General features: G+C 40.3%; 1 long non-coding RNA gene across 1 annotated transcript in view; it reads left to right on the forward strand.

The window, feature by feature from the left end:
- The first annotated feature begins 1213 nt into the window (after nucleotides 1-1213).
- The window catches only part of LOC132567585 (uncharacterized), a 38753-nt gene continuing 27480 nt past the window's right edge, over nucleotides 1214-12486 (forward strand). Inside the window, exon 1 of the long non-coding RNA XR_009555099.1 lies at nucleotides 1214-1565. This is a non-coding gene — a long non-coding RNA (uncharacterized LOC132567585). The remainder of the gene's footprint in view (nucleotides 1566-12486) is intronic.

Consider the following 12486-nt stretch of genomic DNA (forward strand, 5'->3'; position numbering starts at 1 on the left):
ATATATATATATATATAGAAACCTTGGGATGGATATACCCAGCTATAATCAGGGCTGTGTGAACTTTGCATAAATAAATAAATAAATAAAATGATGCATCTAGAATGCCCAGTTTCCATTATCTTTATCAATTATGCCAGTGGAGCACATTTAAATAATTTTTTAGTTTGAATTATATATTCTGGCTTGGTTTATCTAATAAAAGAGGCATTGAGTTCAAAATGGTTATAATCTATGAATTAGAATTAATACATTTGTTTTTGTCCTGCACCTCCTGGATTTCTTTGTGTTGCTGCTCACGTGGTATATTTTATTCATTTAAAATGTAGGCCTTCCCCTAAGAAAAATAATTATAATTGCCATTTATATATGTGGCATCTCAAGGGTTCAAAGCACTTCATATACATTATTCAGTAATCCTGAATCTCTAAATAAATAAACAATCCTTTCTGCAGGAATTATTTTAGATGGAGTGGCAAACTCATAGTTATATATTAAATTATGTATATCAGACAGCAGAAATTAAAACGGAAGAGAAATACATGTTCTTTTATGTCACACGTTTTCTAGAAGCCAGTTGTACCATTAAACACAACATGTTCTGTTGGGAAGGAATGTAAAGCATTCAACCTATGTTTAATTTACAAGTCCAAAGAATTCTTCTCTTCTCGTTCCCATGGAAACAGATACTGGTCTGTGAAAATCCTTGCAGTGGTGTGGTTTGCCCCAAATTAAACACACAGATACAAATCTATAATTTAGCTTTATTTTCATGAATCCATAAATTTTTGCCCTCAGCCAGTTTTGCAAACGTGATCTGAGAGAATGCACAGCTCCTTTGGTGCAGTCAGAACATCTTGCATTGTAAAACCTCCAGGTTCATAAACCATTCAGGTTGTATTGTAAAACAGTCAGGTTCATCATGCAGCAAAGCCAATCTGTGAGACCCAAGCAGCTGGAGTCAATGGAGCCTGCACTCTTGGCAGTACACACAGCTTGCCTGATCATATTTCAGTTTAATAAGCAGCTATATAGAAACCTCTCCCCACCATATACCGCATTCTCACTCTCTTTTTCTCTCATTTTCCTTTCCTTCAGCAGTGTGGCTCTTTACTTCTCTTTGATGAGTTTGTTTCCATGGCACTAACAGTGACTGTCTCTTTTTACACAAAGCATCTCCCCCCCCCCCCCCAAATTCACTGAAGGTACAGGAAGCTCTAGAGACTGTCATTTTGCTGTGTGTGTGTGTTTTTTTTTAACCTTTTGAAAAAGACCTGCTAGGCAAAGCCAGCCTCTGCCTTTTTGTATCAAGAACCTGATATTATATAAGCATTTCTCTTAAGCATCAATTGTTATCTGGTTTGTCAGTTCTGAGCTGAGCATCAATCCTGGACCGTACACCTTGGATTTTGTATTGTGACTGAGATGACCGTCTTTCTCTGGAATGCATTTCTTTATCTAACACAATCCAACTGCCTCCCCAGCCTTAATAGATCCCTTCTTTTGTTTTGTATCATTTTGTTTGTAGTTGACAGTCTGAGGCTGCTATCTTCTGCTATGACAAGGTAAGACCATTAAAAGAATATTCTGAGAAATTGCTGCCATAGACATGAATGACTGGAACATTAGTTGTATGTTTTAAATAGGGTAAGCTATATGCTGAGAAAGACAAGGGACCAGATTTAATTTTAGTATCTGCTAAAATTAAATCACATGGGCAAAGGGTCTGCAACTTTCTGCTGACATGTGGCCTACAACTGGAGATGTTTTAAAATTGGGCTTTGACAATCTGTGACACTTTTTTGTACAAGGTGCAGGGGAGGAATTCTGTGACCGTGTTAATGCAAAGTAAAGGTGTGCACTTTTACAGACCGATAATCTGCATTTACTTAGTTTCCAGAGGGATATCTTTGTTGGCCTGTTGTAGTCAGAGCAACAAAAATATGCCCCAAACAGAGACAGGCTTATATAAGTTTCCCCATTTCTGTTGCCCCTGCCAGTACAGCATAGTGGCAATAGTTCTTTGGCATGGTTTCCCTGCTCTGGCCTCCTTACAGCAACCAGTACTCCTCAACACTACCAGGGCTTTTCAGTTTGCTTTTTAATCAGCAGTTGAATGTAATATAGAAATTTGTGTATAAGGTTCCCAACATTATTTTTTGTTTAAAAGTAAGTCTGTCTCCTTTTGTAGTTTAAATATGTCTTTCCCATTGTATCTCCACAACAAAAGGCGCTAGAGACATTAAAAAAAAAGCTGAGAATTCAGAGAACCTATAACAATCTTTATATTGTTATAATGATACAATGATAATGAACTGCTGATTATTTTTTTTTAAATAATCCACGTTTTAGTATCCACTTGTAGTAGAGGGAAAAAATTACTGTCGTGGGCACAAGGGCAGGGGAATTAGGTATCATGTAGAGACAGTCTGGAAAATCTGAACTTTACCACCTACACAACAGTTTGTTGCAATCTTTCCCAAAACTTCAGAGCAAAGCAGGTTTGGGAAGGACTGGATAACAGCTGGGGAAACCCCAGAAGGTATACAAATGCAACATAATGCTGTGGGGAAGCAGGAACTCCTCCCCCCTTTCCAGCTGTATTGAGTTTTGGGGAAAAGATCCTTGTGGAAATGGCCAAAGTGTCTGTGGTACCTTAACATGTTTAACATAATGGCATTAACTTTTGTTCCAAACATGATGCCCATGAGTACCATGGAAACTGCACTCCTTTCCTCTTGGCTGCCTAGGTTTTTAGAAACTGGACAAGGTGGTGCCCAGCAAGGATTCTGATTGGAGATTTGATTGTCAGTGCAGATACAAAAAAATCATTGCTTCAGTATTAGCTGCCACCACAGCACAAGGAAGTTTACTGTGTGACTGAAGTTAAGCTTTGTGCAAGTAAGATAATGAACAATACGTTCACTTTAAAAGGCCTCTTGTTAAGCAGAGCTTCTGCCTGAAATGTTAAAAGAAATATTATCCTTAATGGTATACACATTCATGTCTCCCCCCCTCCCCCCAAAAAAAATCAGGCAAGGAGAGGATGTTATAAAAGATATTATTACAAAATCACTATGCAACACATTTACTTTTTGGACACCACAACAATGCAATGGACATATAAACAACAATTTATACCAGAAACCAATTTATTGCCACACTTACATGCACACTTGCAGCTACTGTCCAGAGCACATCACATGATCCATTATCTGTAGTTAAGTGTTCAGATATATCTGTATCTGTTCTGGTCCTTTCAACAGGGGCAAATGTCTGCAGGCCTACAGTACTGATCTGGAATGCAGGCAGATCAACAGTGTCAATTTGAATGGATCCCCAACCATCATCTTCTACAGCCATTGTCTTCTACTAGGGTTGCCAAGTTCAATTCAAGAAATATCTGGGGACTTTGGGGGTGGAGCCAGGAGACTTTGGGGTGGAGCCAGGAGACATTGGGGGTGGAGCCAGGAACAAGGGTGCAACAAGCATAATTGAACTCCAAGAGAGTTCTGGCCATCACATTTAAAGGGACAGCACCTTTTTAAATGTCTTCCTTCCATAGGAAATAATGAAGGATAGGGGCACCTTCTTTTGGGGCTCATAGAATTGGACCCCTGGTCCAATCGTTTTGAAACTTGGGGGGTACTTTGGGGAGAGGCACTAGATACTATATTGAAAATTTGGTGCCTCTACCTCAAAAAACAGCTCCCCCTGAGCCCCCGAAACCTCCAGAAAAATTCCCCATTATACCCTATGAGAATCGATCTCCACATAGGGAATAATGAAGATGTTTCCCTCTCTCCCCCCCCCCCCGCCCCCCGTTTCTGCCAAGTCTGAAGCAGGGGATTGGCCTCTCTACTCACCAGTTGCTGCCAGCTTCTTCACAGCAACACAGACACACCATTGAAGCCTTTCAAGTCAAGCCTCTGGAGGTGCAAAGGCACATGGTCCTTTGCAGGCTGGGCGGGGCTTCCCCTCCCCCCCGGCAGCCAGCTGACTGGGGGCGGAAAGCAGCCTGGGAAAACGGAAGAAAGGCTGCTGTGATCAGGGCTGGGTGGGAAGGTAAGGGCAAGGAGAAGCTGCTGGGATCAGGGCTGGGTGGGAAGGGCCGCCATTCCCCCCCCCCCGCCGCTTTCTGGATTTTTGGCGAGCAGGGGGAGGAGGCTCTAAATCGGGGGGGGGGGGCCGCCCAGGTGGGGGATTTGGGAAGCCTATCTTCTACAAAGACAGCAGGGATCCATGATGTCTCCAAAGACAAGTTTTTTCTGAATGTTAGTGGCAGCAATGACCTATTTTTGCTAACCCACAGCACAGTTTGAATAATTTAGTAACCACCACCAATGAACTAGCAGTAGGAGACACAAACATACATACCCTGGTGCTGACTCTTCCCCATATCTGCTCAAGCAGCACTGGTACAATGTCTCACAATGCCAGCCATACTGTCAAGGTTATCTCTAGTGCTGTACATCCTGTCAATACTCAGCAATGTCTTTGCATTTATGTTGGATAAAACCGATTGTCTCTAAGCAAAACTATAAATGGGCACATGGCATATATTAAAAGTAGAATCACTGAGGAACCTGCGGGAAATCTTTCTGCCCCCTTGGGGGTTGTCTGGAACATTTAGTTACAGACTTGGAAATTGCCATACTTCAGAAAAAGAGTTTGAAGAGGAAACTCCAGTATAGAGTCCCTGATGGAATCTGTATGTAGATTTGATACCATCAGTCTCGGTTTTGAGATGATTAACTCATAAAAGAAAGTAATTCTTCCTCTTTAGAGGCTTTGTACACTATTCAGCGTATTTTGCCAGTTCATTGTATGTGTGTAAAGAGCTGTCAAGTCACAGCTGACATAGTGATCCCATAGGGTTTTCAAGGCAAGTGATTGAGTAGAGATAGTTTGTCATTGTCTTCTACAAAGTCTTCCTTGGTCTCCCATCCAAGTACCGCCCCTGCTTAGCTTCTGAGATCTGACAAGATCAGTCTATACTATACCATTCCACATCCCTATCAGTTAATTATGGGTTGGAAATATCCCACTCCCACCTTAGTTGGATTGTTTACACCTTTGACTGGATCTTGATTTCAGATATACTTGTCATGGATGGATAAGTGTATGTCTGCTGTGGAGATAATACCTCATGTACATGACAAGTTGGGCTCTGACACACAAAAGCTTATGTAAAAAATTTTTAATGCCCTAAGATGTGTTGTTTTCAACCACTCTCTCTCCTTGCTTTCCGTTAGTGATAGTTTTCCAGCATCATCAATAGCCCTAGTGGCTGTATGAAGAGTGGGCTTTTCTCCATTGTAAATCATGGACCAATATGTTCTGTTCATTTTTACAAAATGGCAAACATTGCTAAGACTAAGGTTAACCAATTTATTGTGCCAAAGTTCAGCTTCATTTGATACATGAAATGGACAGAGAAGGTGCTGGTATAGCTATATATACTGTACTATAGACTCTAGGGTGAAGTCCTATGATAAGGTGATAGGATAATTCTAGGATAGTCCTAGGATAAGGTGAAGTCCTATGAACTGTGCCTCTATACATGTGGAGGATAAACCAAATAAACATGGTAAGTACAAGAGAACAGGAGAGTAAAAACACATCCTGATAACTTATGTGGTTCAGACATTTCATTTTAGTGCAGATGGTTTTATGTTTGTATAAACATAAATTAGAAAACAAAGTAATTTCTATTCAAAATCCATTTCTTTAGACATTTATATTCAAGATGTTACATTTAAAACTTGTTCTCATTTTGAATATCTCTTCCAAAATGTTGATAATTTATCAAGCAGTATAATTATTAGCATAATCTTGGCTTCCATAAGGAATTTTTAAAATATATTCTGCATTTTTCCATGCATTTCTTTTTAATATCTTTTTGGAGCTTTTTATTTTACATCCACCACATATGATAAAGGTTCCATCTACGTCTTGACATTTCCAACATTTTCCTTTGTAGTTTTTGTCTACATTCTCAGTGTCCTTTGGGGTTATATACCATCTAAAAATATTTTGTACCAGTTTTCTCTTAACGCCCGACTAACTGTAAATGTAATTTCTTTCTTTTCCCATAACCATTTCCATTGATGCTTAGGTATCCACTTTCCAAAATTCTGCATCCATATAGGTGTACATTTTTTTGCTTCTTCTGTTTCTAACTGAAGTAATAATATATGCATCATAGTAAATGGTCTTTTTGTTTTTAGCTGTTAAAACTCAGCCACCTCTCTTAGAGCTCCACCTTCTGTGTTGGTAATCTTTGGTCCTGAAGCTTATTGATAATATAACAATCATTGGCTATTGATTCCTTCATCTCTAGTATCTTGCCAGGATTTGATTTTCCCTTGGGGATTTACCATATTGATACATGTTAAAAAAACATTTTTATTTCTCTACTGGGGACATGAGCAGAGAATTTGGAGAGCTCAATAAATTCTGGTGTACAAACCATATTTGCAAAAGTCCATCTCTGATTATGTGACTTCTTTCTTGTGTTATGATTTGACCTGACAAAGTGACATATATCAGATTTGGCTGTTGTAATAAATGAGTTTAACAGCTCTGCTCAAGAGCATCTCTGACTTTCTTGTTGCTGTTTCTAAACCCTGCATCTCAGCAGATGAAGCATGTTCATCTCTGAATTGTACTGGCAGCATTATAACCATTTTAAGGAAAGAGGAAAATAACTGAGCAGAAAAGTTGGTGGGATGGAGAAATAAAAAGAGGAAGGATGCATATTTACAAGTGAAATCAAATTAAAAATAAGGCCAAAATCTCTTTGCTGGTTGATGTCTAATCTAATATTCTGTTTGGTAGTGTTGAGGCTCTAATGTAACATCACTTTCTTGACCATATGGGATAGTTGGGTCTTCAGGCTGTCTATGTATTGCCAAGAATTAACATGTACAGCTCCAACTCCTGGTGTAGGCATGCCTGCATAAACCCATAGAGGACTGTACCCTGATTATCTGATGACATCAAATTTCTATAACCTACTGGACCCAAAAGCAGCTAAAGGGTCCCCTCCCCCAATTTATTTATAAAGTGGCAAATGCAATTTAAATTAGCATTTTAGCAGTAGATTGGTTCAGTTCCTAAACATTCTATTTATATGCAAATTAAAATCCTCCCTCTGGATAGCTAAAGGAGATTAAAATAGCTGCTGGGGGATGAGAAACTGGCCTGATCTAAAGCCACTATAGTCATCTTGTTTATTGACTTCTACATTTTTCATCACTTGTTTTGCTTTTAAAAAGAGAGCTACTTTCTTGAACTGCCCAAACATCTAACTAAACCACTCTGGATGGAAGCAGAAGACAGCAAATTGTCTCTTAGTTATTAAAAAATGTGCCTGGTAGCTGTCTTAGTTGGTTACAGCCAAATCAACAAAGATTCTTCTGCCACCTTAAAGACTAACACATTTTTTGTGTCATAAGCTTTTCCGACAAAGGGATGCTGATTCACATAAGCTTATGCCACAATAATTTTTTTAGTCTTTAAGATGTTCTTTCTCCCCCCCTCCCCCCCCCCAAAAAAAAGCTTGGATAGCCACCATGGTTGCAAGAAGGCAGCAGGGGTGCCAGGTCTGTGTTGGAAAATACCTGGAGACCTTGGGGGTGGAGCTAGGAGAGGGTGGAGTTTGGGGAGGGGAGGGGCCTCAGCATGGTACAATGCCATAGAGTTCATCTCCAAAGCAGCCACTTTCTCCAGGGGAGATGATCTTCACCAGCTGGAGATCAGTTGCAAAAGTGGAAGATTCCCAGGCTGCACCTGGAGACTGGCAACCTTAGCAGGAATGGGGTTATCTATTAGATTGATGGTAGGGGGCTTTCACAGGATATATGAAATGGAGGAGGCCTTGGTTTTTCCTTTGGGGAATTTCTGTTTCTGCTTTTGTAAAGTGTATGTATTGTGTCGGTAAACCGAGCAAAAGATAGAAGAGTGGTTTTAGGTTTTAATGTAATTTGCTGCAAATTACATTAGATCCCCAGCAGGGTAACATACCTTTGTTTGATTATCACATTTGAGCTTCATCCTAATAACAAAATGAGTCTGACCAGAATTGTTGAGTTTCAGTCTCATACTAAAATGTGATGAAGCTCAAATGTGATATTCTACCCTGCTGGAATTCTAAGCTGAGCTTGAAATATGGTTGCTTCCATGTGAGGCTTGGAGAGCTCCCAACAGATCACCAGACAACAGAGATCAGTTCACCTGGAGAAAATGGCTGCTTTGTAGACTGTATGGCATTGTACCCTGCTGAGGTCAACGTGGCAGATGCGGTTCAATGTGGTCAAGTGCAAAGTAATGCACATTGGGGCCAAGAATCCCAGCTACAAATACAAGTTGATGGGGTGTGAACTGGCAGAGACTGACCAAGAGAGAGATCTTGGGGTCGTGGTAGATAACTCACTGAAAATGTCAAGACAGTGTGTGTTTGCAATAAAAAAGGCCAACGCCATGCTGGGAATTATTAGGAAGGGAACTGAAAACAAATCAGCCAGTATCATAATGCCCCTGTATAAATCGATGGTACGGTCTCATTTGGAGTACTGTGTGCAGTTCTGGTCGCCGCACCTCAAAAAGGATATTATAGCATTGGAGAAAGTCCAGAGAAGGGCAACTAGAATGATTAAAGGGCTGGAGCACTTTCCCTATGAAGAAAGGTTGAAACGCTTGGGACTCTTTAGCTTGGAGAAACGTCGACTGCGGGGTGACATGATAGAGGTTTACAAGATAATGCATGGGATGGAGAAAGTAGAGAAAGAAGTACTTTTCTCCCTTTCTCACAATACAAGAACTCGTGGGCATTCGATGAAATTGCTGAGCAGACAGGTTAAAACGGATAAAAGGAAGTACTTCTTCACCCAAAGGGTGATTAACATGTGGAATTCACTGCCACAGGAGGTGGTGGCGGCCACAAGTATAGCCACCTTCAAGAAGGGTTTAGATAAATATATGGAGCACAGGTCCATCAGTGGCTATTAGCCACAGTGTATGTGTGTATATAAAAATTTTTGCCACTGTGTGACACAGAGTGTTGGGCTTGATGGGCCGTTGGCCTGATCCAACATGGCTTCTCTTATGTTCTTATGAGGTCCCTCCCTTCCCCCAACCCATCTTCTCCAGACTCCACTCCCAAGTCTCCAGAAATTTACTTACTCAGAACTGGCAACACTAGTTTACATACTGAGCTTTTGTGACTAACTAAAGTTTTACTAAATTCATAGTAAGAATAGAACAATCTATTTAAATTTATGCAGTGACATCCTGTATGCTAGTTTTGCAGATGGAAACATTTCATTAGCTCTTAATTAACTCTATCAGTGGGGTACAGGGTAGGTGCTGTTCCTTATAGGATTTGTCATGACAGTTCTGGGTAAAGTCCCAAATTTTGCAGTTACACTGGATGAAAGTGCTCTCACAATTCTAGAATAGCAGAAGCATGCAGTATAGGAGTTAGAAAGGCAGAAACCAGATATAATTAACCTCAGTGTATATGCTATCTCTGCAGGAAGACTATCTCCACAGAGCAAGCTATCAGTCACCAGTGGTTTGTGATTATAATGCACACACATAAATACTATATTTCAAGTGTGCTTCACATATACAGAACCCCAATAATTCTTATATTAACCCTGTAAAGTAGATCAGTAGTATTATTCCCCACATTATAGCCTTTGGATCCTTCTTACCTCAGAATGCTTTGTTGTTTGAAACACTTTCCTCCACCTACCTGGTTTGCTTCTCATGTTGAAGTTAAGCTGAAGTGAAAATGCTTAAAAGCACTGAAGTGCATGTATTTTCATGTACAAACAAAATAGATCCCCACCCTCACTCTACACATGACCAGGACAGCCATGCAAATAAATATACATGGCTGCTCCCATTACATCTACTTCAGACCTTAATCAGTAAACTACCCTAGCACTCTTATATGACTGGCATGGTTTTTCTTCTCCTTAACTTTGCAAATGATCTGTGGACAATTATCCATTCTCCACGGTCCTGTACACAAATTACTTGTCACAGACATAAATTGTATGGCAGGTCTTCTGTGCACACCACCCCCCAAAAGAGTTAACACAACTATGAAATCTATTTGCATTCGATAAGAGCCATTTACATATAATGACAGATCTTTTAAAAGCTGGTTGATCATAACTCCCTGAATAAGAGGCTTGCTGTAATATTTTTGTAAAATATGATCCATTATCTTCTAAATGCTAAGCACAGCATGAATAATTTGCATAAGTGCCATGAAATCTTTACTATCACTTGTTATGAATATTTTTTTTTTGTATTCAGTTATTTCCGCCACTTAGTAATGTGCAGAAGGGAATAACTTTGACCCTCAGGAAAGGCTTGTTTGGATGTCTCTGTACTCAGCAAGAGATTTCCCCCCCCCCTTTAAGGCTGGAGGTCAAATTGTAGCAGATAAATGCTTTCTGATGTGAATTATGAAGGGTCCCAATTAGCAGTGTTCCTTCAGTTTAGCAATATGCCACTTCATGTGTCTCTGAAGCACAGGAGGAGAGCCAGTGTGGAGTCCTGCTCAGAGTGTCAGACTAGGAATGGGGAGACTTGGGTTCAAATTCCCACTTAGCTATGAAGCTTCACTGGGTGACCTTTAACCAGCCATGCTTTCTCTCACTGCCTAGCCCATTTCAGTGTTGTTATGAGAATACAGTGGAGGAAGGTAAAACCATGTGTGTTACCTTGTGGTCTCTGAAGGAGGACAGGATAAAAATGTGAGAGATATACTGGAATATAAGAGATATACTCCACTGTGAAAGATATACTCCACTTGTCCCCAGAAGGAACCAGGTTGTTGGCGCTTAAAATCAAAAAGGTGGCAGAGCAGTTTTTAAACTGAATCTTGGGGGAAATCCGACAGGAGATGAAATGTCTCTGGTTCAGGAGGACTCATCCCAAAGAAATGAAGGGTTGGCTATTACTTTTCTACCAGGCAATGGATTAGAGTTGTCCACTTAGATGGTGACAAACAGTATGGACTGTTTGCCTAAATCTCGAGGCAGCAAGAGAAAGGTTGCAGGCCTAACTTGCCTGGGAAATTGTATACAAATGCTAGAAGTGTCCAAGATAAAATTAGGGAGTTGGAATGCTTAAGTGTTGGGGGAAAACATAGGCATTGTGGGAATTTCAGAAACTTGGTGGAATGAGGAGACTCAGTGGGACACAGTCCTGGATATAAATTATATTGGAAGGATAGGGAGGGAAGGGTTGGAGGTGGGGTGGCTCTGTATGTCAGAGAGGGTATATAGTCCAGTAAGATTGAGAAGGTCAGAGAATTAGATTCCCTTCTAGAAATGCTTTGGATTGAAATAGTGGGCCCAAAAGGAAATTTACCTATAGGAGTTTGTTATCGCCCACCAAATCAAAAGATAGAGGACGATTATAATATGATGAAAGAATTAAAGATAGTAGCTAAACGTAAAAACTGTGTCATAATAGGTGATTTTAACTACCCGCAGATTGATTGGGTCAATATGTGTTCTGGTCAAGAGAAAGAGATTGAGTTTCTAGACACTCTCAATTACTGTGCTATGGAGCAGATGGTCACAGAACCTACCAGGAGTGGGGCAATCCTGGATTTGGTCCTAAGTAATGCCCAAGACCTGGTGAGATATGTAAAAGTGATTGCACCGCTTGGGAGCAGTGATCATAATGTTATTGATTTCACCATTTGTATAAATAGGGAGGTCCCCCAAAAGACCAACACAACCACTTTTAACTTTAAAAGGGGCAAATTCTGTAACATGAAGAGGCATGTGAAGAGGAAACTGAAAGGTAAATAGAGTCAAAACCCTTGGGGAGGCTTGGAGGCTATTTAAAACTACAGTCCCAGAAGCTCAGCTAAAATATATACCATAAGTTAGGAAAGGCACAAATAGGTATAAGAAAATGCCTGTATGGTTAACAAACAAAGTAATGGAAGCTGTAAAAGGTAAGAAGGATTCCTTTAAGCGGTGGAAAGCTAGTCCAAGTGAAATTAATAAAAGGGAACACAGGCTGTGGCAAATCAAATGCAAGACTGTGATCAGGCAGGCAAAAAGGGACTATGAGGAGCATATTGCAAAAAACATAAAGTCCAACAATAAAAATTTCTTCAAATATATTAGAAGCAGAAAACCACCCAGGGAGGCAGTGGGGCCCTTGGATGACCAAGGGGTAAAAGGATTACTGGAGAAGGATAGGAAAGTGGCTGAGAAGCTGAATGCATTTTTTGCCTCCGTCTTCACTGTGGAAGATAAGAAGTGTTTGTCTGCTCCAGAACCACTAATTTTGGAAGGAGTATTGAAAGACCTGATTCAGATTGAGGTGACAAGAGAGGAGGTCCTTCAACTGATAGACAAAATTAAAACTAATAAGTCACCAGGACCAGATGGCATACATCCAAGAGTTCTGAAAGAACTCAAAGTTGAACTTGTGGATTTCCTG

The sequence above is a fragment of the Heteronotia binoei genome, chromosome 2 (assembly GCF_032191835.1).
Source record: "Heteronotia binoei isolate CCM8104 ecotype False Entrance Well chromosome 2, APGP_CSIRO_Hbin_v1, whole genome shotgun sequence".
Taxonomy (NCBI): Eukaryota; Metazoa; Chordata; class Lepidosauria; order Squamata; family Gekkonidae; genus Heteronotia; species Heteronotia binoei.